General features: G+C 44.5%; 1 protein-coding gene and 1 pseudogene across 1 annotated transcript in view; one reads left to right on the forward strand and one right to left on the reverse strand.

Annotated features, from left to right (window-relative positions):
• Positions 1-22,760, forward strand: part of LOC147698065 (interleukin-18 receptor accessory protein-like) — a 184,011-nt gene that overhangs the window by 45,583 nt on the left and 115,668 nt on the right. The gene's annotated exons all lie outside the window — the stretch shown is intronic.
• Positions 3,442-3,969, reverse strand: LOC147698066 (18S ribosomal RNA; annotated as a pseudogene; the record flags this gene model as incomplete).

Below are 22,760 nucleotides of genomic sequence, written 5' to 3' on the forward strand. Positions count from 1 at the left end.
TGAGACCTGCAATTCCTATCGCCCTCTGTCGCTCTTAAATGTCGACTCTAAAATACTAGCTAAAGTTCTTGCAACCCGATTGCAACCACTTATGGCCACACTAGTTCTCCCAGACCAATCGGGATTCATCCCCTCTAGAAACACCACACACAACACTAGAACGTTATTTGCCACCGCACATTATCTTACACCGTCCACAAAGGCAGCTGCGATCATGCTAGACGCTGCTAAAGCATTCGATTCTATTGAGTGGTCATATCTCTTAACAATATTGCACAGAATGGGATTTCCCCGGGTCTTCATTCAATGGGTACAGCTACTTTACACCAAACCAGTGGCTAGAATTAAAATAAATGGTTATATTTCAGAGCCCATTGCCATAGAGAGAGGGACGAGACAGGGTTGCCCCCTGTCCCCTCTCCTATTTGCACTAGCACTGGAACCCCTAGCCTGCATAGTCAGACAGAAACATCACCATCTGGCACTTCAATTCCCGAGCAGGCCTCTGCATATATCCTTGTACGCAGACGACATGTTATTATATGTCAGAGACCCAGCTGTCAATCTGGACCCACTCCTAAGAGTATACATACGATTCGGTGGGTACTCAGGATTGCAAATCAATTGGGATAAATCCTCCATATTTCCATTGACTGACTCCACCCAGCAACATACGACGGAATACCCACTGGAGTGGCAGATAGACCCTATCCGATATTTAGGCATTTGGTTCCACCGAGACCCAGAAGTGGTCATTAGAACTAACTATGGTAGGGCAATTAACACACTTGAAGATAAAATCACGAGATGGATCCAACTCCCACTGTCACTAGCCGATAGGCTGGCGATTGTGAAAATGGTAGTACTCCCTAAATGACTTTACCTTTTCAATAACATTCCGATACAACCGCCAAGAGAGGTGTTCAAACGCATCACGTCCATGATTTTGAAGTTAATCTGGGCAGGTAAATAAGCACGCATAAAACTAGACACATTAACGCTACCGATTCATAAAGGAGGCTGGGGTGTACCAGATTTTTGGCTTTACTACCTGTGGGCACAGGCCCAATTTGCCACACATTGGTTCCACACGACACCATATCTGACTCACGTGGCCGTTGAGGAAGGCGATGCAGCCCCGATCCCATTGGACGCTATCATAACGCATACCAGACCTCCGCTCCACAATAAAGATATTAATACAATAGCCACCACTATTGCTGCCTGGAGAACGCTGGGCCACATGATGCATAAACTCCCACTCTACGCTCCAGCACTGCCGCTACATCATCACCCAAATCTCTCCGTCACTAGTGAGGAAGTGGACATGTGCCTATTAAAACAAGTGGGTTTCTGTACAATGGGCGACGTCTACAAAGACGGGGTCTTTCTTACCGATCAGGACCTAGCCTTTGTTAAAAACCAGACGTCACTCTTTCGCTTTACATTCTACAGACTTAAAAGGGCGATGAAACAGCACTTTCCGACATTCCCGCACGAACCCCAAACAATGGACACCCTGCAACTAATGATCACCTCTAAGAACACCTCTCATATGGTCTCACGGCTGTATACTCAGGCGCAGACGGAATTAGACCATAGGGCTACCAGGGCACTGGGAAAATGAAACATGCTTTTGGATGCACCTCTCACAGACAAAGAATGGGAGGCCACATGCACACTCACGAAAATGCTAACGCCTAATGGCAACCTACGTATAATCCATTTCAAATACCTCCACCAGGTCTATTACACTCCTGCCCAGTTACATAGGTATGGACTACGCGAAGAAGCACGTTGTAAAAGATGTGGTCACGACCACGCAGACTTCATACACCTGGCTTGGAACTGTGTGAAGATACAGGCTTACTGGGCAGAGGTGACGGAAAAACTGACAGAAATGGTGGGAGTGCCGATTACATGTACAGTTACTTGCTGTTTACTGGGCCTGCTGCATAACGTAAAGGCGACGCGACGTAAATTTTGCGTCATAGCATTATTATTAGCCAAACGCAGACTCTCAATGTGCTGGGATAGCTCACACACACCCCAAATTAAACATTGGTTACAGGACATGGCGTATTGTCAAGATACTCTAAGGGCATACGAGGAGTCCCTCCCACAGAGATCTAGACCAAGAGACTACTGGTCATATTTCACAGCATACTTAAACGCGCAAATAGAGGACTGAGGGGCACACAACATTATTGGCATTAGCTGATTGCTAGAATGTGACTTACTGGATAGTGGTTTCCCATATATCGAATTATTGAAATGTGGAACTGGAGTTGGAATGCGGTTGTGGACTGATCAAGTTATGTTAAGACATATGTTATTTAAATAAAATTAGGGAAATTTTAAAAAAATCTGAGACCATCTGATTTTGTAAACGCGGCCGGCCCAAAGTGGTTGTAGGCGGCTTGCTGTGTACTTTAACGTATGTTGGGCATGCACCCTGCTCATGTTTAATTGCCTCGACAACACGCCGCCGGCCTTTTCTTGTAAGGTTGTAGGCGCTAAGCTGTGTAACTTGTGTGCATATTGACAATAAAGGTCTTGGAACAAAAAAAAATGAAACATTTAGACAATTAAAAAACGTTCAGCAAATGAGTAGATTAGTGGTCACAGTGAAGCACGTTGACAAATGTTGCAAGTCATAAATAACAGGGGAAGTTTTAATAATGTCTTTATTGCCATTTTAATAGCGTAACAAACATTGCAAACAAAAAGCCATGTGCATACAGTCTATCATTGGCCATCCAATTTCATAGTATTATGATACACTTATAACAAATCAAATGTACTGTTCCACCTGTATGGAATAAACAATGAGTACTTATGATAAACTATAAAGCAAAGTATTGCAGAGGTCATAAAGGTTGCAAAATGGATACTATTAAGCCTAAGGATCCAAGTCAGGACAGGACCCACCGATCTTACTTATATGAAAGCTGAACTAGTATTTGGTACACCACACACTACAATGCTCTAACTCCCCCGTCAACTTCACACCTCCGAATCTCCAGGAGCCCCTGTAGATTCCTCCCCTACACTCTGCGGAGTGTGGGCCCATTTCACAAACAGCTCCCAAATGTACCTAGGCCTGGATACTGATGGCATCAATTCCCAAAAAGTGGTTGATTGCGTGTGTCTAAATGTGACATCCTGGATCCACGCTTTTATAGAGGGAGTTCCCCTCCTTCCCCAGTGCATGGCTACCAAGCGCTTCGCAAAATGTAGGAGCATGGCGTGCAGTTTGCGGAATGCAACTGGCGAGTCTTTAACATACCCTAATAACCCCAATAAGGGCTTCGGGTATTTTATCGTGCCAATATTGTCTTGGATGGTGGTGAATATGGCAGACCAAAACAACGATAACTGTGGCCAACCCGCTCCGGGGACCTCACTAAACCATCCAATCGGTAGTAGCGACGGGCGGTGTGTACAAAGGGCAGGGACTTAATCAACGTGAGCTTATGACACGCACTTACTGGGAATTTCTCGTTCATGGGAAATAATTGCAATCCTCAATCCTTATCACGAATGGGGTTCAGCTGATTACCCGCACCTGTCGGCGAAAGGTAGACACACGCTGATCCTTTCAGTGTAGCGCGCATGCAGCCCCGGACATCTAAGGGCATCACAGACCTGCTATTGCTCGATCTCGTGTGGCTGAATGCCACTTGTCCCTCTAAGAAGTTGGACGCCGACCACTGGGGGTCGCGTAACTAGTTAGCATGGAGGAGTCTCGTTCATTATCGGAATTAACCAGACAAATCGCTCCACCAACTAAGAACAGTCATGCACCACCACCCACAGAATCGAGGAAGAGCTATCAATCTGTCAATCCTTTCCATGTCCGGGCCGGGTGAGGTTTCCCGTGTTGAGTCAAATTAAGCTGCAAACTCCACTCCTGGTGGTGCCCTTCCGACAATTCCTTTAAGTTTCAGCTTTGCAACCATGCTCCCCCAGAAACCCAAAGTCTTTGGTTTCCCGGAAGCTGCTCGGTCGGTCATGGGAATAACACCACTGGTTCGCTAGTCGGCATTGTTTATGGTCTGAACCACTACGGTATGCTGGCTTAGCATCCCCTGCCTGCCTGCTGCCGGGGCAAGCAGGCTCAGAGAAAAAGGATTATCGGAAAGGGGCCTGAGAGGCAGGTGCGTACCCGGGTCCCTGGGGACCCCGGCGGGAAGGCCCTGGGTGCTGCCTTCCCCCTTCTCAGCATCGCCGGACCTCACTAGGGTCTGCCTGAGCAAACTCTGAGAAAAAGGACCATAGGGAAGGGCCTAAAAGGCAGGTGCATACCCGGGTCCCCCAACGTGCGGGCCCGGGTGCCACCTTCGCCCGTCTCAGCTTTGCCGGACCTCACAGAGGCCTGCCTGAGCAAACTCAAAGTAAAAGGACCATCAGAAAGGGGCTGAGAGGCAGGTGCGTACCCGGGCCCCTGAGGACCACGACGGGCGGCCCCGGGTGCCGCCTTCTCCCGTTTCAGCATCACCGGACCTCACGGAGGTCTGATTGAGGAAAAAACTCATAGAAAAAGGACCATCTGGAAGGGGCTGAGAGGCAGGTGGGTGCCCGGGCCCCTGGCAGCCCCAGCGGGCGGGCCCGGGTGCTGCCTTCCCCGTCTCATCATTGCCGGACCTCATGGAGGTATGCCTGAGCAAACTCTGAGAAAAAGGACCATCGGCAAGGGGATGAGAGGCAGGAGCGTACCCAGGCCCCTGGAGGCCCCGGCGGGCGGGCCCGGTTTCTGCCTTCCCCTGATTCAGAATCGCCGGACCTCACGGAGGTCTGACCGACCCTATCCCTAGTAATCTGGAGGAAAATTACCCCCTTTCTTGTAATCCGTGCACACGAGGTGACAGAGGGGACCCAAGGCGTGAAAGTACCCAACCTCGTGGAGCCCTCGCTGCGATGCAGGAGGCAAATGGCACCTCATCGGGACTTCCAGGGAAGTTCGGATATCTGGTCGCCCCATAGGAAAGCATTGCAGGTGACCGGATGGCCGAAGGGATCTGGGCAACCAGATGGCCGAGGGGATCTGGGTGACCAGATGGCTGAGGGGATCTGAGCGACCAGATGGCGGAGGGGATCTGGGTGACCAGATGGCCGGGCACGAAAGTGAAGCCATCTGGACACCATGCGCCCCAACGAAGGAGTGAGCGGGGGCCAGGGCTTGGCGGCCCAGTGCCCCAGCTGGGCCCCAGCCATGTAGGCAGCAGGGGGGACCTGACAGGCCCTCTGACCCGGGGCCCGCGGACACCTTGATAAGCAGGGGAGGCCTTCACGGGACTGATGGACCCCTGTCCTGGGCCCTTGGTGGAGCAGCAACCCAGGGGACAGGGCCTGAGCTAAAAGGCCCGGAGGTGCAGGGGACACCTACCAAGCCGTTCGGACCATGTCCCGGGCACCCCTTATACCCCTAAGGATAATTTGAGTGATAGACCTGGACTCCTTCACCCAGAGACAAAGACCAGGAGGAAGGCTGGATTACACCACTTTGGAGGTGAAGAGGTCTGCAGCTTCCCTGGTGGCTAGAGGTCACCACCAGGAATAAAATGTGCCCAAGATCATCAAATTTGGTCCCGTCAAGGCCCAAATTATGGCATTCTAAAGTATGTCAACCGTTGTCCTCATTTCTCCTGCCAAACGCATGAGGCTCTGCCGATTTTGAAAGCTTACCCCGAGGCTGGGCCAGGGCAGGGGGTCAGTGCAAAATGTATTTGTCTATTTTCCTCTAGGAGGGGCCATGCTTTTCCCCCCTCCCTGACTCTCCACTGGCCAAGAAACCCATCCCCCAGGCCGTTTTTTACTCAGAAAAGAATTTGGGACCAATCCCCACCCTCACATCAAAAGGAGCGTTAGAGAGTGCTGTCACCCCACCAATGGTGGTGGCCAGGCCCTGTGCCTGTATGTCGGGTGAGTGGGGTGGCCACTGCAGAAAGATGAGAGAGAGAAATGCTGATGGCTCCTGTGCATGGATGGACAGCGAGGGGTGGGGTCCCTCGACTGCTCTCATTGAGAGGAGGCATGAAGGTACCCAGGTGGAACTGTTCAACTCCCAAACATAAAAATGCAAAAGAACAAGATACATGCTCTCCCCAGCACTGTGGGAGAACCTCTACTAAAATATTCACTGCTCCCGGCAGAGCACCACATAATGCCCTGTGGGGCTCTTCAGTTTGCTGGTGTTTCTTCCGCTGTGGTGGCCCCAAAAATGGGCGAAGGGCGCCAACAACATGGGGGTTTCAGGAGTGCTGCAGCCCCCCCCCATGGAACTTTTAAAACAGTAATGACCCTACGTTTGCAAGGTCATAGAATCCAGGACCCCTCCAGGATTTTATCAATGTTTATAGCACTTGAAAGGCCTTCTAGAGACTTACTTTATGGTTGCAATTATTGTGGGCTGAAAGTGTATAAAAATGTTACATGTATTGAAGTGTCCTCTAGGGGCCAAGTCGATGAGTGCATGTAATGTATTAAAAATGTGATGCCGTCTAGTTGCTGCTTTTATGACTGAATTTTCATGGTTTAAAACTTTATAAAAATACACAAACATGTTTTGCTCATTTTAAATGCTTAATTAATTTAATAATGTTGACAACCATTATTTATCACAATGAATATACTTCATTAGCACCAATAAGTGCAGTTACACCTGATGATTATTATTGAATATGGCATTAACCTACAAAATGACGTCTTTAACCAGTTGTTTGTTGATCTTGAACCTTTGACTAAACAAATAGACTTAACTTATATGTATGTATGACCCCTTTAGGGGGTCAAATGTGATGATGTAATGTCATCAATGTTATTTTCCATCTGGAATGTACATATTTATGTAAATTACTTAATAGTATTTAGCAGTGTGCGTAATAAATGTACTTTTTTCCTAAAGAAAAGGCACTGACTGAACAATAATTTATTGAGTGTTAATATTGTGTCAAACAACAAGAAAAGAGAGGTCCGGTCAGTCACAAGGCTGCCAGAAATATGGAGCAAGGAGATAAGCGGGTTTTGTTTGTATACAGTCACTCTGATTGAGTAGGAAAGCCCTCACACACCGACCTGGTCAGTGTCATGCTTCATCATCGGGCCCCACCGAAGAGACCGAGTGCCTCTTCGGTGTGCTGCGACGCCAGAAAGACTGCGGAGCTGGTCGTGTGGGGAGGACGTGATGTGAAAATTAGAAAATTAAAAGTGCCTAACAGGGTATCAAAAAAAAACTTTTAATGAGTGATCCCTAAGACACGTGTTGGTGGTTTTATGTGTCTGAATTTACGTGCCAAGGTTATTACGAGTTGGGATAAATTCAGCTAAATACCACGCGCTTTAAAATTAATCAGTCAACATGTTTCTGCCGTACTTGTGGTATGTATTCACCAAGGCATTCTTCAGGACTATACCCCGGCGGTATGGACACTCTAATAGTCCACCCTGACCTGGGGGCGTGAAAGTGAAAAAAGGAAAAAGTGAAAAAGTGCTTAAAAATTAGAAGAGCAATTGCTCATTCTAAAAAAAAAACAAAATTCAGGGGTGTGTCAGCACCTGTAAGAAAAAATACACAGACAAACAAATATAGACATACATACGATTAGTATATGCCAGAGTAGACTTATCATAGTGCTCCTAAGATGGTGACAAAGTTTCTGTGTGCACACAATAAATGGTATCTTATGCACCATCCAAGTAGCCCTTAGGGATATTGTACACGCTAGGAGGTGGAGTGCTAAAAGGTGGTTTTTTTAAAAAAAACTACTGTTGTAGCAGGGGAAGTAAAAACACGATGTGAATACTCCATAAGGAGGGATCAATTTGACCAAGTGGTCGGTGACCCCCCTAAGCTGGTAAGTATGGAGAAAATCTCACTTTAAAATAGGGCGCTACTAGCACCATGGGTCTCGGGAGGAGGATTGGAGCGCGCCTGGCACATCCTAGGAAATGAAAGAGTTAAATGTCAGTATGACCCAAGCATACAGGTACTTAGCTTATGGTGATCGCAAAAGTCGTTCCGCCGGGGCATGCAGACTCACGCCCTCAGCGTTCACAATCCGCTTCTAAACCTTCAAGAATCCTCTTAACCGGACCCCGACGATGGAGAGCGGGGCCGGTAACTGTGTTTAAAAGCACTTTGTTTCTAGTTTGCGCGCTCGTTTCCTGGTTGGGCGTGTCTCGCTCAAAGCGAGGCTTGGAGCGCACACGCCCCTCTGGGCGCGGTGCGCTTCAGATCAGAGTAAGGCTTGGAGTGGCGAGCCTATCCCTGTGCTCTACATGGAAGGGAATTAGGCACGCTAGCGGTTGCTATGGCTACCGAAGGCGATCATTTCTTTTCAATAATAGTTTGTATTGGGATGGATAAGTTCCATATATTTATAAATATCAATACTGCTATGATTAAAGGGACCGTTGAGTGGTATTAGAGGAGAAATGCACACACTGTGTGGGCGAATTTTCAAACATTTGTGTTTTGTTGACGGACATAGTTCCACTTTGATGCATTTATACTGAAGGTGCGCAGATTATGGAAATGCGCCAGTTAATTAGTTTTCGATGGTGTATTAGTTCAGATCACCCTATATATCTCGTTAAAAGACTCATGAAGCTGGTAGTCAGGGAGTTCACAATAGGACTGTATTCCAGGGGATATCGTCGTTGAGGCCGTTGGTATTTGTCCCCAGACGGTATACCCAACGTTGTTCTTTTTCGAACAGTCTGTTTTGTACATTTCTTGTACCGTCGATAGCTTCAATCACAGTCCACCTCATATCGTTGGTGGTGTGATTTTTGTCTAGAAAGTGGTGACTCAGTTTTGTTGTTACTTTTTTGCACCTTATGTTGCTGCGGTGCTCGCAGATCCGTTGTTTCACTTTTCTAGTGGTCATGCCTACGTACCGGAGCTGGCAAGGACAGGTGATCAAGTAGATCACATTGATCGAGTTGCAATTAGTATGTCCACGTTGGGTCCACACTTTCCCTTCTTCTAGTGCCAGTGTTTTGGTAGCTTGTGTTAAGTGCCACACACTGCAGTCCGAGCAGGGGTAGTGCCCGGTAATTTTAGGGAGACCCCATGTTGTTGTCACTGATGGTGTCGTGTTTTGTGGTTTCTCTTTTGGGCGTGTGTGTACCAGGGCATCTCTTAAACTGCGTCCCTTTTTGAAAGAAAAAAGGGGTTTTCCCAGTCCTTTTTAAAGGTTTTTACAATAGTCCAATGTTTGTTTACGCTCTTTTTCATGATGTTTGAGAGACTGCTGTATGTGGTAACACATGTGAGTGGGATCTGGTCTGGGTTGTTAGTCCTTTCTTCCAGAAGCGCCTCTCTTGGCTGATTTTTAGCTCTTTTAAATCCCTTATTAAGGGTAGATGTAGGGTAGCCTCTATTCTTTAGTTTTTCCGTCAGGTTGACTGATTGGTCTTTGAAATCTGTGGTCGTACTGCAGTTCCTTCGTAGCCTAAGGTATTGGCCATAAGGGAGGTTTTCCTTCAGCGGACGCGGATGGAAGCTGTTAAATTCCAAGAGGTTGTTCTTTGCTGTTGGTTTGCTGTGGGTTTTTGTGGCGAGTGTCGTTCCACTGATTGAGATGACCACATCTAAGAACACAATTTCTCTTCTGCTTTTGGTGTTAGTAAATCTTAAGTTGTGGTCTAGGGTGTTGATCCATGTGAGGAAATGTTCCAGATCATTATCACTGCCGTTCCAGATAAGCAGAATGTCGTCAATGTAGCGTTTCCACAGGAGCATTGACGAAAAAAAGGTTGCAGTGGGTGGTAGGATATGTTTGGCTTCGAAGTCTGCCACATACAACCCCGCCACGCTCGGCGTGAAAGTACTGCCCATGGATGTCCCAGAGCATTGTAGGTACAGTTGGTCTTTGAATGAGAAAAAATTCTCTTTCAGTGCTATAGTGGCACACTCAATAATGAATTTTTTTGGGGTCTGGAATTCCCAGTTGGTTGAATCAAGTACCTTAGTGAGGACCTTGATTGTGTCGTCCTGTGGAATGCTTGTGTAGAGGCTTTCCACATCTAATGTTACCAGAGTGATCGAGTTTTCAGGGAATGTGATCTCTGCTAGCAGACGCAACAGACTTTTTGTGTCCTTCAAGTAGGTTGGTGTAGACTGTACTAACGGTCTTAGAAAGTGATCACAAAATTGTGATAACGGCTCTAGAAGCGAACCAATCCCTGAGATACTTAACTGGGGACTAAGAGAGTGTCCTTGACTCTTGTTGACATATGTTAATATTGTGTGCCAGCAAATGATGATTATTAGCCCACACCACCTCCTCTGAGTAGACCTTGGACTGCTCTGCTTTGCTACCCTGAAAGAGTAAAGGGCTACAATGGGGTTATTGGTTCACAGAAAGGAGAATTGTGGATCCAATATTTGTGCGGGTCACACAACTAATAACCCAGTTTCCGACAATGGGCTATCTATAGCCGGATGAGAGGGCCGAGCTGAAAACAGCCCCACTTGCAACTGAATAGGGAGTGCTCTACCCACACAAAAAGGACCTAACATCTGCCGATTGTCTCTGTAGCCAGCTTGGTGCCATGGCAGGGGAGTCAGGAAACCCAGGTGCTTCAAAGCCGCGGTCTAGAAGCTTCTCCACAATCCAAAACCAGGGCATCAGGGAATAAAAGTAGGAACTCAGACACCTACTCTTCAGTACACTTCCGGAACTGTGGATACTCTGCCAGGAACAAGGGCTGCTATGCTGCTGAAAGGAATCCACTCTTCTGGATTCCTGGCCTGCCACTGCCTTGCTTAACTGCTGTCTCTCTGCCCTACTGCTCTCTTGACTGTGGAAGACGGCCTAGACCTTCATTCTGAACCCAGGACCATCAGAGTTACTTTAAAGGGCTGAGTCCTGATCCTCCAAATGGTGCCCCACCGGTCCTGGGCCCTTGGAAGTGGTGCTGAAGGTGGGCAGATAGCCAAAATCTAAACGCTGGGACCTAGAGACCAAGAAACATTTTGGCTAAAAACTACTCTGAGAACCACGAGGAGACTCAGACCAACCTGCTCGCCTGTCTGCCTGAGGTGCATCACCAAACGGATTAACTTTGCAGCTTCTCCCTCCACTTTCTCCTCTGTAGCAGCAAATCCATTTCAGCGGTCCTTCTCCAAAGGGGTAGCTGGCCTCGTGGAATTGTCTTCGGCTACAGCCCTCTGCCTCGTCCTACTGGAGATTTTCAACTTCCATTTCAGAGACTAACCGTCCGCCATCTCCCCGGGGATGGAGACCGCCCGCCTGCGGATGATGCTGCAATGGAAAAAATTCAAGTTTTGCATTTCCCTGCACTACGTGGCAGGCACCATGCAGTACCTGCCACATGATGCAGGAAAATTTAAGGTGCGTCTTAGGTGACCTCCAAGTGTAAAAACAAACTGCTCTCATCAAGGGGGGGGGGGCTCCCAAAGTCTATCCCTGCTAGCCTTTCCATGGCGGGTGAACCGCCGTGCAAAGGCTGGTGGGGATCCAGCATCATAATCACACCGAAGGTGCCTGCTAGGCACCGCCAGCATGCAATGTGTGCTGATGGCCTCCACCGCCCTGGCAGGCTCAAAAAGCCCGTCCAATTTGTGGTGGTCGGAGTTCGGAACCACCACAAAACCGCCCGTGACCACAACAAATCCACCCACCATCAAAATATGGCTAGCAGGCCTCAAGATCGCAGTGAACCCACCACTGGCAGCCTGTCGATGGTAGGTTCACTGCGATCATAATCAGGCCATAAGTCCTCACGTAGACATCTTCACAGTGGCTACGTCCTAAGGGTTATATGATGATGATGCTCCCTCCTCAGACAGCTCCTGAAGGCTTACCCCACTGAACTTTACCTTCTCAGAATATTTTTGTCAGAAAGTACAAAGGTAAGCGCTGTCCGGGCACAATCCACTTTTGTCCAAACTTTACTCCATCGCGGTCGGCCATATTTTTCTACTTTGACCCTTTTTTCTCGCAGTTCGATGTCTTCAGTTAGTGCCTTGAACTTTTAGGCTCTAGTTTTTACTAAAAACTTTAAAAATTTACAACTCCGGTTCTATTGTTTGGATTTTTGTTGTTTTGATGTCAAATGACTTATTAAGATTTACTCTGTTTTTCTGAATAGATTTTGATTTTTTCTTCTGTTGTATTTTCTCTTTATTACTGTTTGTGTGCTGCATAAATACTTTACACATTGCCACTAAGTTAAACTGAGAAAAATCCTAATTTTAAGACTTTCGGTATTCACAGAAGGCATTTAGGAGTCCTAAAGTTAGGACTCCTAACTTCTGTGAATACCGAAATGAGTAAGTGCCTTCTGTGAATACCAAAATGGTAGTAAGTTTAGGATTTTGTATTAAGTTAGTTCTGTGAATCGGGCCCAGAGTTTCCAACGTCCACGTGTTTCGGTGGATAAATCAATTTGACTACCTTCATCAGGACAAACATGTATTTCACTTCCCTCCTTTCTGTTTTTGTTTAAAAAAAATGTCTTTAAAACATATCATATAAAAACAAATAACAGAGTTTTTCTATATATATGTTGGGAAGCCTACTACCATAAACAAAAATCCATTTATCCCCAACCACTTTATTTCTACAGTCCAGTTTACATATGCCCCCCCGCCCCAAAAGGCAAACCCAAATGTATTTAAAATGTACCCAATTTGGCTTTCTAAAAAACTAACAATAAGTGCTCCAACATCCCACAGTGCGATTACCAACACTCATACCTCCATCATGCTTTCACAACCCAGTGCTGCTTCTAGTGGGCTTATGCTCTTGTGCACTGATTACCATGCACCTCACCGGTGCTAGCACAGTCGGTGACAAGAGGTATTCTCTTTCATTTCAATTGTTCATGGATAATTTTCCATAGTTATAGGAATAAAGGTATAAATAACCTTAATATGTGTTCTCTGACATAGGTATGGACCTTTTATTTACTCCTGTATCAATCCACTACATACCTATTTGACACCACTGTATTTCTGGGGTGTTCAATTGAGACAAAAGAGGCCCCAGTATTAGGGTCAACAATCCATCACTGGCTGCCCACTGTATTCTAAAAGAATATATGTACACATATGAAAATAGAGAATCAAAAATCCTGAACAGTCCACTAATGTATATCAAAAACACCCCCTCTTTATGGGATTGCCTAAATGCAGGACCCTCCTGGTGGCCTTTTTGTGTCTATTTCTTGTCTGGAAGCAAAACATATATACATGCCTAATATATCCTACCTATACAAGTAGTTGTTTTTTTGCTTAATTGGCCCCATACATTTTTCCAATAGTTATCCTGTATCTTAAAAGGTAGAGGATCAAGGGGTACCCTGAAACTACCATTTTTTTTTACTTATCTATTATTGGTAATATGATAACCACTTTATATATCATTTCCCTGCATTTCATTTTAAGTTCTAGATTTGTTTGAGCCTCTACTCGATATGGACCAGGTTATTCTCTACAAGGATATAAAATGGCTCCCACATTTTACTTATCTCTTATTAGTAACGTGATAACCCCTTAATCTCTAATTTCCCCGTATTTCATTTTTGCTAGATTTATATGAGCCTCTACTTGATATGGATCACATTATCATATGCAAGGCTATAAAATACAGCCCACATGGGGGAATCTATACAAGATCGGTTGACTATCTCAATGCATTTTAGTTTTATTCCTGATTTATCTTCTAATGTTCCCCTCACCGGAATTCCTCTAAAGATCCACTTAATCTGGTTACACCTTCGGACTGGCACTATACCCGTAGCTAGGAGAAATGAAAAGTTTTTGTTAAGGCGGGGACTGTATACACTCCTGCTCTTAATACCTCAAGCAAGCCCAGGTGTCCTTCAATTCGCACCTGCTCACCTTTTCAATCTGAAGAGACATTCACAGCCTGGTCCTTCCTTCACTTTACGTCTCAGCGATACCCTAAAAAGATTCTACCTGGACCCGCACTAACTTTATATGCAGTATCATCCGGTCACGTCACAATCACGTGAGGGACGTCCCTAAGTGGGCGCCACCATATTGGAGTGGTGAGAAATTCCAAAGAGAACTATTTGCAAAAACCGGACCAATACATAAAACTGTTTAACCTTGTTTTCATAAATGTGGGGGTAAATCTAATTTATCCCCTGAATAGCAAGGATCATCATTATTACCGACGATGACATCTCTTTTCTTTTTTTGTGGGCGAAAGGTATGACCCCAGTCTTAGATATTTTTAATATGACTCTTTACTTAAACACGGATGTACATCACATTCACGTGATTGACATCCCTGTGGGGATATCGCCATGTCGGAATGGTGAAAATAACCCTAAAGGCAATTTGTTTATGAAATCTGGGACAGTGCATGCAATACTGTTAATACTTAACCTCGTGCTCCTGACTATGGGGGCAATACTCATTTATCTCCTGGATCCCAAGGGTCCTTGATGTTAACAAAATAGACAATATTGTCCTACTATCCAAGAGAAGTAGAGAAATTGCCCTATTTTAGAGGTGATTTTAATATTAGAATCCTTTTACCTAGACAAAGACGGATAATTGCATTATTATCTATAACATGCTTGGCAAAGAATATTGTAAACTTCATCATGCTTTTCAATCATTATGTTAATACTATTACTTTCCATATATATTTCATTAGGTGCAAACTCCATTTATGAATACTATTGGGCAGATTCCGATTCAGTAAAATGCCCTCCGAATAGCCGTACTTAGCTTTTTCCCATATGAATCGTATGCAGAACCATACCCGTACGTACGATGTAGTACGATGTTTACCCAAAGCAGTTCCTGAGGTTCCATGAATTCTGAACCTGGGTCATAAAGGTTGTGGTTCCGTTACGGTTTTGGTAACAGCGAACCTTAAACAGTGAGCAGCAAAGCATGAGTGTTTTCGTCATGTTACACCGATGGATTCACTGTGTATTTGACGATTTCGTTCTGAAACCCTTGGGTTCCATTTTGTGCATGGCAGCCATTTTGTGGTTGCCCTCACATAGGCCTATGACTGTGGCTGAACAAGTCTCTGGGACACGTGCACCTTAGCTTGAATTTGTGCTGACTCCTATGTGACCTGAGCAAACTGACTCCATTGCCCGAAGCTAAACTTGTTGAGCCAGTTCCTTGTTCGGCAGCTGGTCAAGATAGAGATCAAAGAGCAGGACATTGCTGAGTTTATGGCACACACACACATCCTTCTATCTTGCTTATCATCTGTTTCTGTTCCTTCTTTTATGGTCTATTTATGATATGGGTTGTGGTCTTTTATTATGGGTTCGTCCGGCCTGTTCGAGCAAGAATGTTGGACTTTGTTGTGTAATAAATGGTGGGCTGGACAACTGAAATGTGGGTTTGTCATCATGCAATGCTTTGTCGTGTACACATGGGATTGGTCAACTGTAAATAAGGAATGTTTGCCTGAAGCACAATTTTTGTCATAAAAAGGGACGACCTGCTTTGTAAAATTGAGCAGTCTCCTGAGAACATACACCGTGTTGTACTTCTAGGACCTCTGTTACAGGCTGCAGCCAATAAATTTGATCTTTGACGTCACCAAGAAGTATCCTGTGTCTCTGTATTCTAAGACAGGTGAACCCGAAGACTTTGGGCGTGCCCCTGGCGCCGCTGGGTTTAAATCCCGGTTTTTCATTCCCCGTACGAATCGTACCGAAGACCGTACAACTCACACATCCGTACGAATTGCATTCTGAACGCGCAGTACGCGATGTCCGTCCGGATTGAAGCTGCATTTTCTGACCCAGCAAGTACCAATCGTATCAACATCACTCCGTACGACTCTTTTTCTATTGGAGCTTAAAACGTCCGTAAAAGCAGATTTCGCCGAGAAATACATACAAAACGGACCCCCCCCCCCCCCGGGTACAGTGCGTAAACTCCATGATTGCAGGGGTACGGTGCATCGGGGTACAGTGCGTACACCCCTGGATTTCAGGGGTACGGTGCGTATCTCCCCATGCGTACACCCCATGATCGTAAGTGTATGGACCGTAGGGGTACGGTTCGTACACCCTAAGGTGATAGGTGTACGGTGCCTACACCGCGTGCGTACACCCCTGGATTTTAGGGGTACCGTACATATGTGACACTGTTGCCCTCCATAAGAATTGCTCATACGCGACATTTACCGTACAAATTGCGTACTCATTCCCCGGATCGTACTTGGCGGGTCGTACAGCATTTTTACGAACGTAAGGTTCACTGTGCCGATCGATGTCGTACGGATTAACCCTTCATTTCCATACGGTTCGCAATGATTCGGACGTATTTTCTCGCAACGGATCGTACTATGCGATTCGTACGGATTTGTATGATTCGTACGGAAACAGCTACGAATACGAATCGTCGTACGGATTTGTTTCCCGAATCGGAATTGACCCCCATATGTACAATGTACACCATCTCATGTGACCAAATTCATAAGTAGTTAGTAATGATCTGAAGAACTGTCCCCTCTGATAATTTTAACAATATTACATATTTTGTACAATACTGTTAGTTTCATCCAATCTTCCCTGGTATTAAGTCCCTTCTGTATGGTGTCCAATCTGGAGATGTACCATTGCTTCCTATTTTTTTTATTTTTCTATCTAGATTACTTACTCTTCTGTTGCCCATGATCTTTCCTATAATGACCACTCAAAGTCAGTTTGTTTATGTTTTAGAGTATTATAGTGGTCCACTGGTGGGGTGTTCTGTTTATCAATTTTGAGAGCAGACCTGTGCTCCAATAATCTCAACCTTAGTTCTCTCCCTGTCTCTCCTACGTATGCTAGGCTACATGGGCAGCGTAACAGATAAATAACATTGGAGCTTCTGCAGTTGTTGAGGCTTTTCATCTCAACGTGTACCCATTGTGTGTCAGTGTATTGTTACTAGACAGTGACCACATATTGAGCAACTGCCACACTTATTGTTACCCAGTGCTCTACCATTCTGGAGCGTACTCTGTTGCATGGGCCTTGTCTCCCCATATGTGTGGACCAGAGTCTTGCGTATATTGTCATTTCGCTTGAATGCGAATAACGGCTTGCACAGTTTTACTTCTTCATTTTCATTCAAAATGTTCGAATTTGAATTTAGAATGTTCTTTATCTTGTTACTAATATTACAAAACTAACAAATACGATTCTATCCATTGTGGAGTCCTCCTTTCTATTCTACTTAGCTCTGCTCCAGCATGCTTTCCTTTTTGTAAAACCATGCACGCTTAAATGCATGCTTTACCCATTTTTTTGGATAACCCCTATCCAATAGTTTCTCCCTTAGAGTATCAGAATGTTTGTAAAAATCCTCCAATGATGAACAGTTCCTCCTCAATCAGAGAAACTGTCCAAATGGGATATTGTCCCTTCGTGCTTTTGGATGATAACTCTTATAATGTAAGAGTGTGTTTTTGTCAGTTGGCTTGGTGTACAGCTCAACTTCCAAGTATCCATGAGCATTTTTAATAGAGATATTCAGAAAGTTTACGAGTGGTTGTTGTACTCTACCGTACATTTTAAATGTTGGTCCCCAAGATTGAGCCACTATAAGAAGTGCACCAAATCTGTCACCTGGCCCTCCCATATGAAAAAAATATCATCAATGAAGCGCGCCAAGTGACAATGTTTTCATAAAATGGTGCTACCTCATTAAAACTATGTCTGTTCTCGAACTTTCCAGCATAGAGACGGGCCCGGCTTCGGGCACAGGTTGCCCTCATGCTCGTCCTTTCACTTTGAAGGTAAAGATCATCACCTAATAAAAACATATTGTTCTTTAACACTAGGGTAATACATTGCATAATCACCATGATTGTGTCATTCTGTGGGAGTTTAGTATATAATGATTCTATGTTGGGGGTCACTAAGATCTGATTTTTATAATTCAATGTGATACCCTTCACAATAGAAATAATGTGGGCTGGGTCCCTGATATATGATTTCTGTTTCTGCACTAATGGTTTGAGGAAGCTGTCAGCATATTGCTGAGTGGCTCTAATAGGGATCCCAAACAGCTCACTATTGGTTGCATGGGGGGATTTTTATCATTTTTATGTATTTTGGGCAACCCGTAGATTGCAGGAGTGACAACATTGTCATTCTTTAGGAATTTATATTCTTCCAGGAGATGGGATTCCCACAGCCTTTTTGTGTCGGAAAGGCCGTCATAGAATGGCTTTGGAAATCCTCCATCCTAATTTCTCAGCCTGAAAGAGCCACCTGAGGGATTGATTTTAGATTTCAGAATGCCAGCGAGGCCCTCCAAGCCCGTTGCAAGCCATTCTGAAATCCAGTTTGGATTCCTTTCCGACCGACCCCATCAAAATGGTTTGGATGGAAAGGAATACGAACAGCCAATTCCAATGCGGTCGGGATGGCTCCGACCAATGGTTGGAGCCATTTCCAACCACATCGGATTCGGCCCTGATGTGTATATAATTATGCATACAGAAGGGAACCACATCAGCCCTAGGTGTGCTACACTGGTTTCCAGTTGGAAGAACTCTTTGTCTTCAAGATGTGCTAGTGAATGGATCCGAACTATTCTAGAAAAATAGATAGGCATATTTATCCAACTTTCACGCAGTGCAACAAGCCACCTTGTTGTACTTTGTGAAAAGGAGAGGGCAGGAATCTGCCTTATTTACCATTATACAGCACGTTTCTATTGTTTCCTTGTGCTGTTGTCCTTTTAGCTGACTAATGGCAGCCCAGGTAAGCATGTGACGTGTTGCAAGGGTGCCTGCATTGTAGGTAGAATCCTCAGGCATTTTCCTCTTTATAAGTGTGCTTCATAAGGCAGCACACTGAGAAAGAGGAAACAATGAGGAGAAATGAAGCTATTTCTCCTTGTTTTGCATCTAATGAGGAGGCACAGCATTTTGGCACATTGCCAGGTTCACCAGTGTTGGTAAATCTGGGAATGCACCAAAACCCATGGATGATGAGAGGGAACATCCACGGTCCACCAATGGAATGCCTCCCTGGGGCAGAGTAATGCAAAATAGTGATTTACCCTGTGTCGCGTTACTCCAGATTTATCAAGTCATGCAGGGCCATGCAAGGTGTCCTTACGTTGCTTGATAAATCTTACTTTAGTGTTGTGTCACCCTTGCACCCCCTGTGCTTGGTGCAGGGCAACGCAACACATTGACGAAAATGCCCCATAATCTTAAACTAAGTCGCCACTTAACTATTCCACTCAGAATCGACTGTGGAATTGATCGTCAAAGCCCAGACCTCAAACTTAAAAACACATTTATTGTTCATATGAAAACCTTCTGAACCAGCTGCATTTAGCAAAGTGCTGAAGCCCTGTCTGACCCATCAAAGCAAACATGACTATGTACCTTTTTTCATAACAATTCAATCACTCACCATCCATCGAAAACCCTAAACTCCTGAGGAACAACTACAACAAATTAGAAGCTCCAAAGTGAACTTCTTTAGAAGCTAATTAGACAAAGCTAGAAATCGTCCCAAAAAACTGCTCAAACTGCTCAAGTTGCAATCAAATAAGCAATCCAACTCTCCCTCCTCAGGTTCAAAGCCACAACCAAATTGCACCTCCTTCATAATGGAAAAGACCATAAAAATCTAAAACGGCCTGCGATCAGCCTCAGAGTGCCTTCCTCTCGCAACTCATGGTAGCACCCCACACCCTTGATTACTGAGGCATCCCAGTTCACGCCTCCAAAAAACAGTGCTACATGAAGCGTATTCAAAACTTTTCATGAAAGTGCAATCCTCAAAATCCTTAGAACACTAAAACCCGTAAGTCACTTCAACAAATCTCTACCAACGAACATCTTTAGGGAGATCAAAATGTCCTTACTCCCTCTCTAGACTAAAATAGTCAATTCTGTTACTTTAACAAGTGATACCTGAGTGCCTTAAAGCCGGGCAGATAACCCCTCCTTAAAAAAAAGGCTGACCTTTTAATATCAAACCTAAACAACTACCGCTCAATCGCTACCATTCCGACACTAGGAAAGCTCCTTGTTAAATGTGTTCATGTTCAACTGTGTAACCACATTGACCAATACAGTCTTTTAGATCAATTCCAATCCGGATTCTGCCATGGCCACAGCACTGAATCGGTGCTCACACACATTGATTATTATTCCCTAAAAATATTGGACCAAAATGAATCCTGCCTTCTTGACCAGTCGTCAGCCTTCACGACTGTCAAACATGACAACCTCCTAGAACTACTTAAATGTAGGATGGGGTGATTGGGGACTCTTCTTCATTCATTTACCTCCGTTTCCCAGGACAGAACTCAACGAATCAAGGTCAATATGTCACTATACAATCCTGCACAGGTCACATTAGGGGTTTCTTGTGGGTCTTCGCTCTCACCCTTGCTCTTTAACTAATTCATGGAACCCCTAACAGAAGTGTTGAATTCATCTCACATCCAATATCACATTCAACCAGACGATACCCAACTGTACTAAAAAATCTCTTCTCCCGGAGATATTAGGTCTTTAAACTAAAACCTACAAAGAACACAAAACTGGCTGATTGATAACCACCTCAAACTAAAAGCTCTCAAAACAGAATTCCTCCTAATTGCCCCACCCAAACACTCACCTGACATTGCAGAATGGATAAAAAACAACTAACAGCGCTGAATTGGGAACCTCACATTATAGAGTCAACAAGATCTCTAGGAATAATGCTGGATAAGGATCTGAACATGCAGAAGCACATCAGCACTGCCACTAAAAGAGCAAACTTTCACATGAGCATCTTAGGAAAAATTAAACCCTTCCTTCCTCTGGATGACCTCAAGTCCACTGTACAAGCCCTGATGAGTCCCAAGTTGAGCTACGGGAGTGAAACCCTATATGGTTTACTGGGAGCTAAGCTTGCACCACTAAGGGCCTCTCTTAACTCTGCAGCTAGTCTCATTACAGGTTCAAATTTAAACAATCTCATCACTCCTGATCTGAAATCTCTTAACTGGCTTTCATATGAGGCAAGGATTTTTTTAAAAATTGCATGTATGACCCATAAAGTCCTCCATTTCAACATTCTGAGATACCTTGCGCAGAAACTAGAGCGGTCTGGTGGCAGCAGGGCATCTAGAGGCGCTAGCGTCCTTCTACTGAAACCACCAACATTTTATAAAAAGAAAACTTATAACCGGTGCATGAGAATCTGGAACGCCCTTCCCCCCTGAAACCAGAAATAATTCCTCAACGGCTTTATTCAAAAAAGAAGATAGAAGAATTTTGATGAACACATTTATGCCGTGGAATGCATGAACTAATTCCCAGTTCATGATTCCTTCCGTAGACTTTTCATGCTGCTCTACCAATTGCTGTCAGCCTGTATCCTGTTGTTTTCTCACTGGGGGTATTGCCTATACCTTATCCATCCTTGAGGATGTTGTTATTTTTTACACAAGTCGCCTATACTGTTGTAAAGTGATTTGATGCCCACAAGGCTCATAGTCGCGCTACATAAAACTTTATAAGTAGATAAATAAATAAATAGATCAGTTGCTATATATCTTACCCCGCTCCAGGGTCCCCCAGTAAAGAACACAGGTAGGATTTTACTGAACTTGTGTCAAGCCATCAAATACACATTACATACTCCTCACCAACAGAGTAATGCCTATTACTCATTGCAACACGTTTGGAATACATGTACACACACGCACACACACACATCCACCCCCACCTCCCGAAAATGTATTACAGGCCTACTTACCACAATGAAATACCTTCCGCACATGCAACTTTTGCTTTACGCTTTTATGTTCCGCATATATCCAGCTGAAGATTATATCTTGAATATCTAATCAACATTTACTTCCATATTTAGAATGCACCAATCAGTGCTACAGGGTCACACGAGAGAATGCACCATACAAATACAGTGGAAATGACAATGCAGGATTCATTTTGTGTGAGAATCAGTTGCCCAAAAGTACACGCACACACTACAAACATCAAAATGACCTCATATTAAAGGGAATGATTCAGCGACCATGAGTCGCATTTTCCTAATTTCATCACATTCGTTTTCAATGCATTTCATTATGCATAATGTTACAGACAAGCGAATACCTGAATCGAAGGACTTAACTACATTAACATGTCAGCCTAGGACATAAAATGATTAAACCTTCACGTCATTGAAGGATGCAATGGTGTGTGGTACATGGGCTTAATTAACCTTATCTGACAAGAAAAAGAAACGAGAAAACGAATTGGAAAAAGAGACAAAAAGATGTGTATGAATCTAGCTGCGTTTTTACTCAACTAGTCCAATTAGTAAATTGCTTGCTGGTTATGACCGAGTGTTTTAGACCTTGAAAGATACCAGTAAAGTAAGAGGTGGCTAAAATGGGGCTGTACGGAATTCTAGGGAGAGTCTGGTGACCTAAGATTCTGCATATTGGAAAGAAACGTCATATTCACAAAAATAACAGCTACTCTATCATTTTTAAGTTCGAATCCAATGCATAGGTTGTCGAGGTTTGGTTCATAGATACACAAATAATGTGCACATTTTAATTTCTACTGGTAACATTTGGGAATGCTATACCTTCATGCATTTTCAAGATTATTGTTTTTGCTCAAAAGCAGACCTGAAAAGGTTCTCCGTTAATAATTTCCCCAAAAAACTCAATCTATCTTTGGTTTTCAACAGAATAAGCAAACAACCTACGGTTGGAGAGTTCACTTCATTTTTATAAAACTTGCACAAAACCTACATAA

Source organism: Lissotriton vulgaris, chromosome 8 (assembly GCF_964263255.1).
Source record: "Lissotriton vulgaris chromosome 8, aLisVul1.2, whole genome shotgun sequence".
In the NCBI taxonomy this organism is placed as follows: domain Eukaryota; kingdom Metazoa; phylum Chordata; class Amphibia; order Caudata; family Salamandridae; genus Lissotriton; species Lissotriton vulgaris.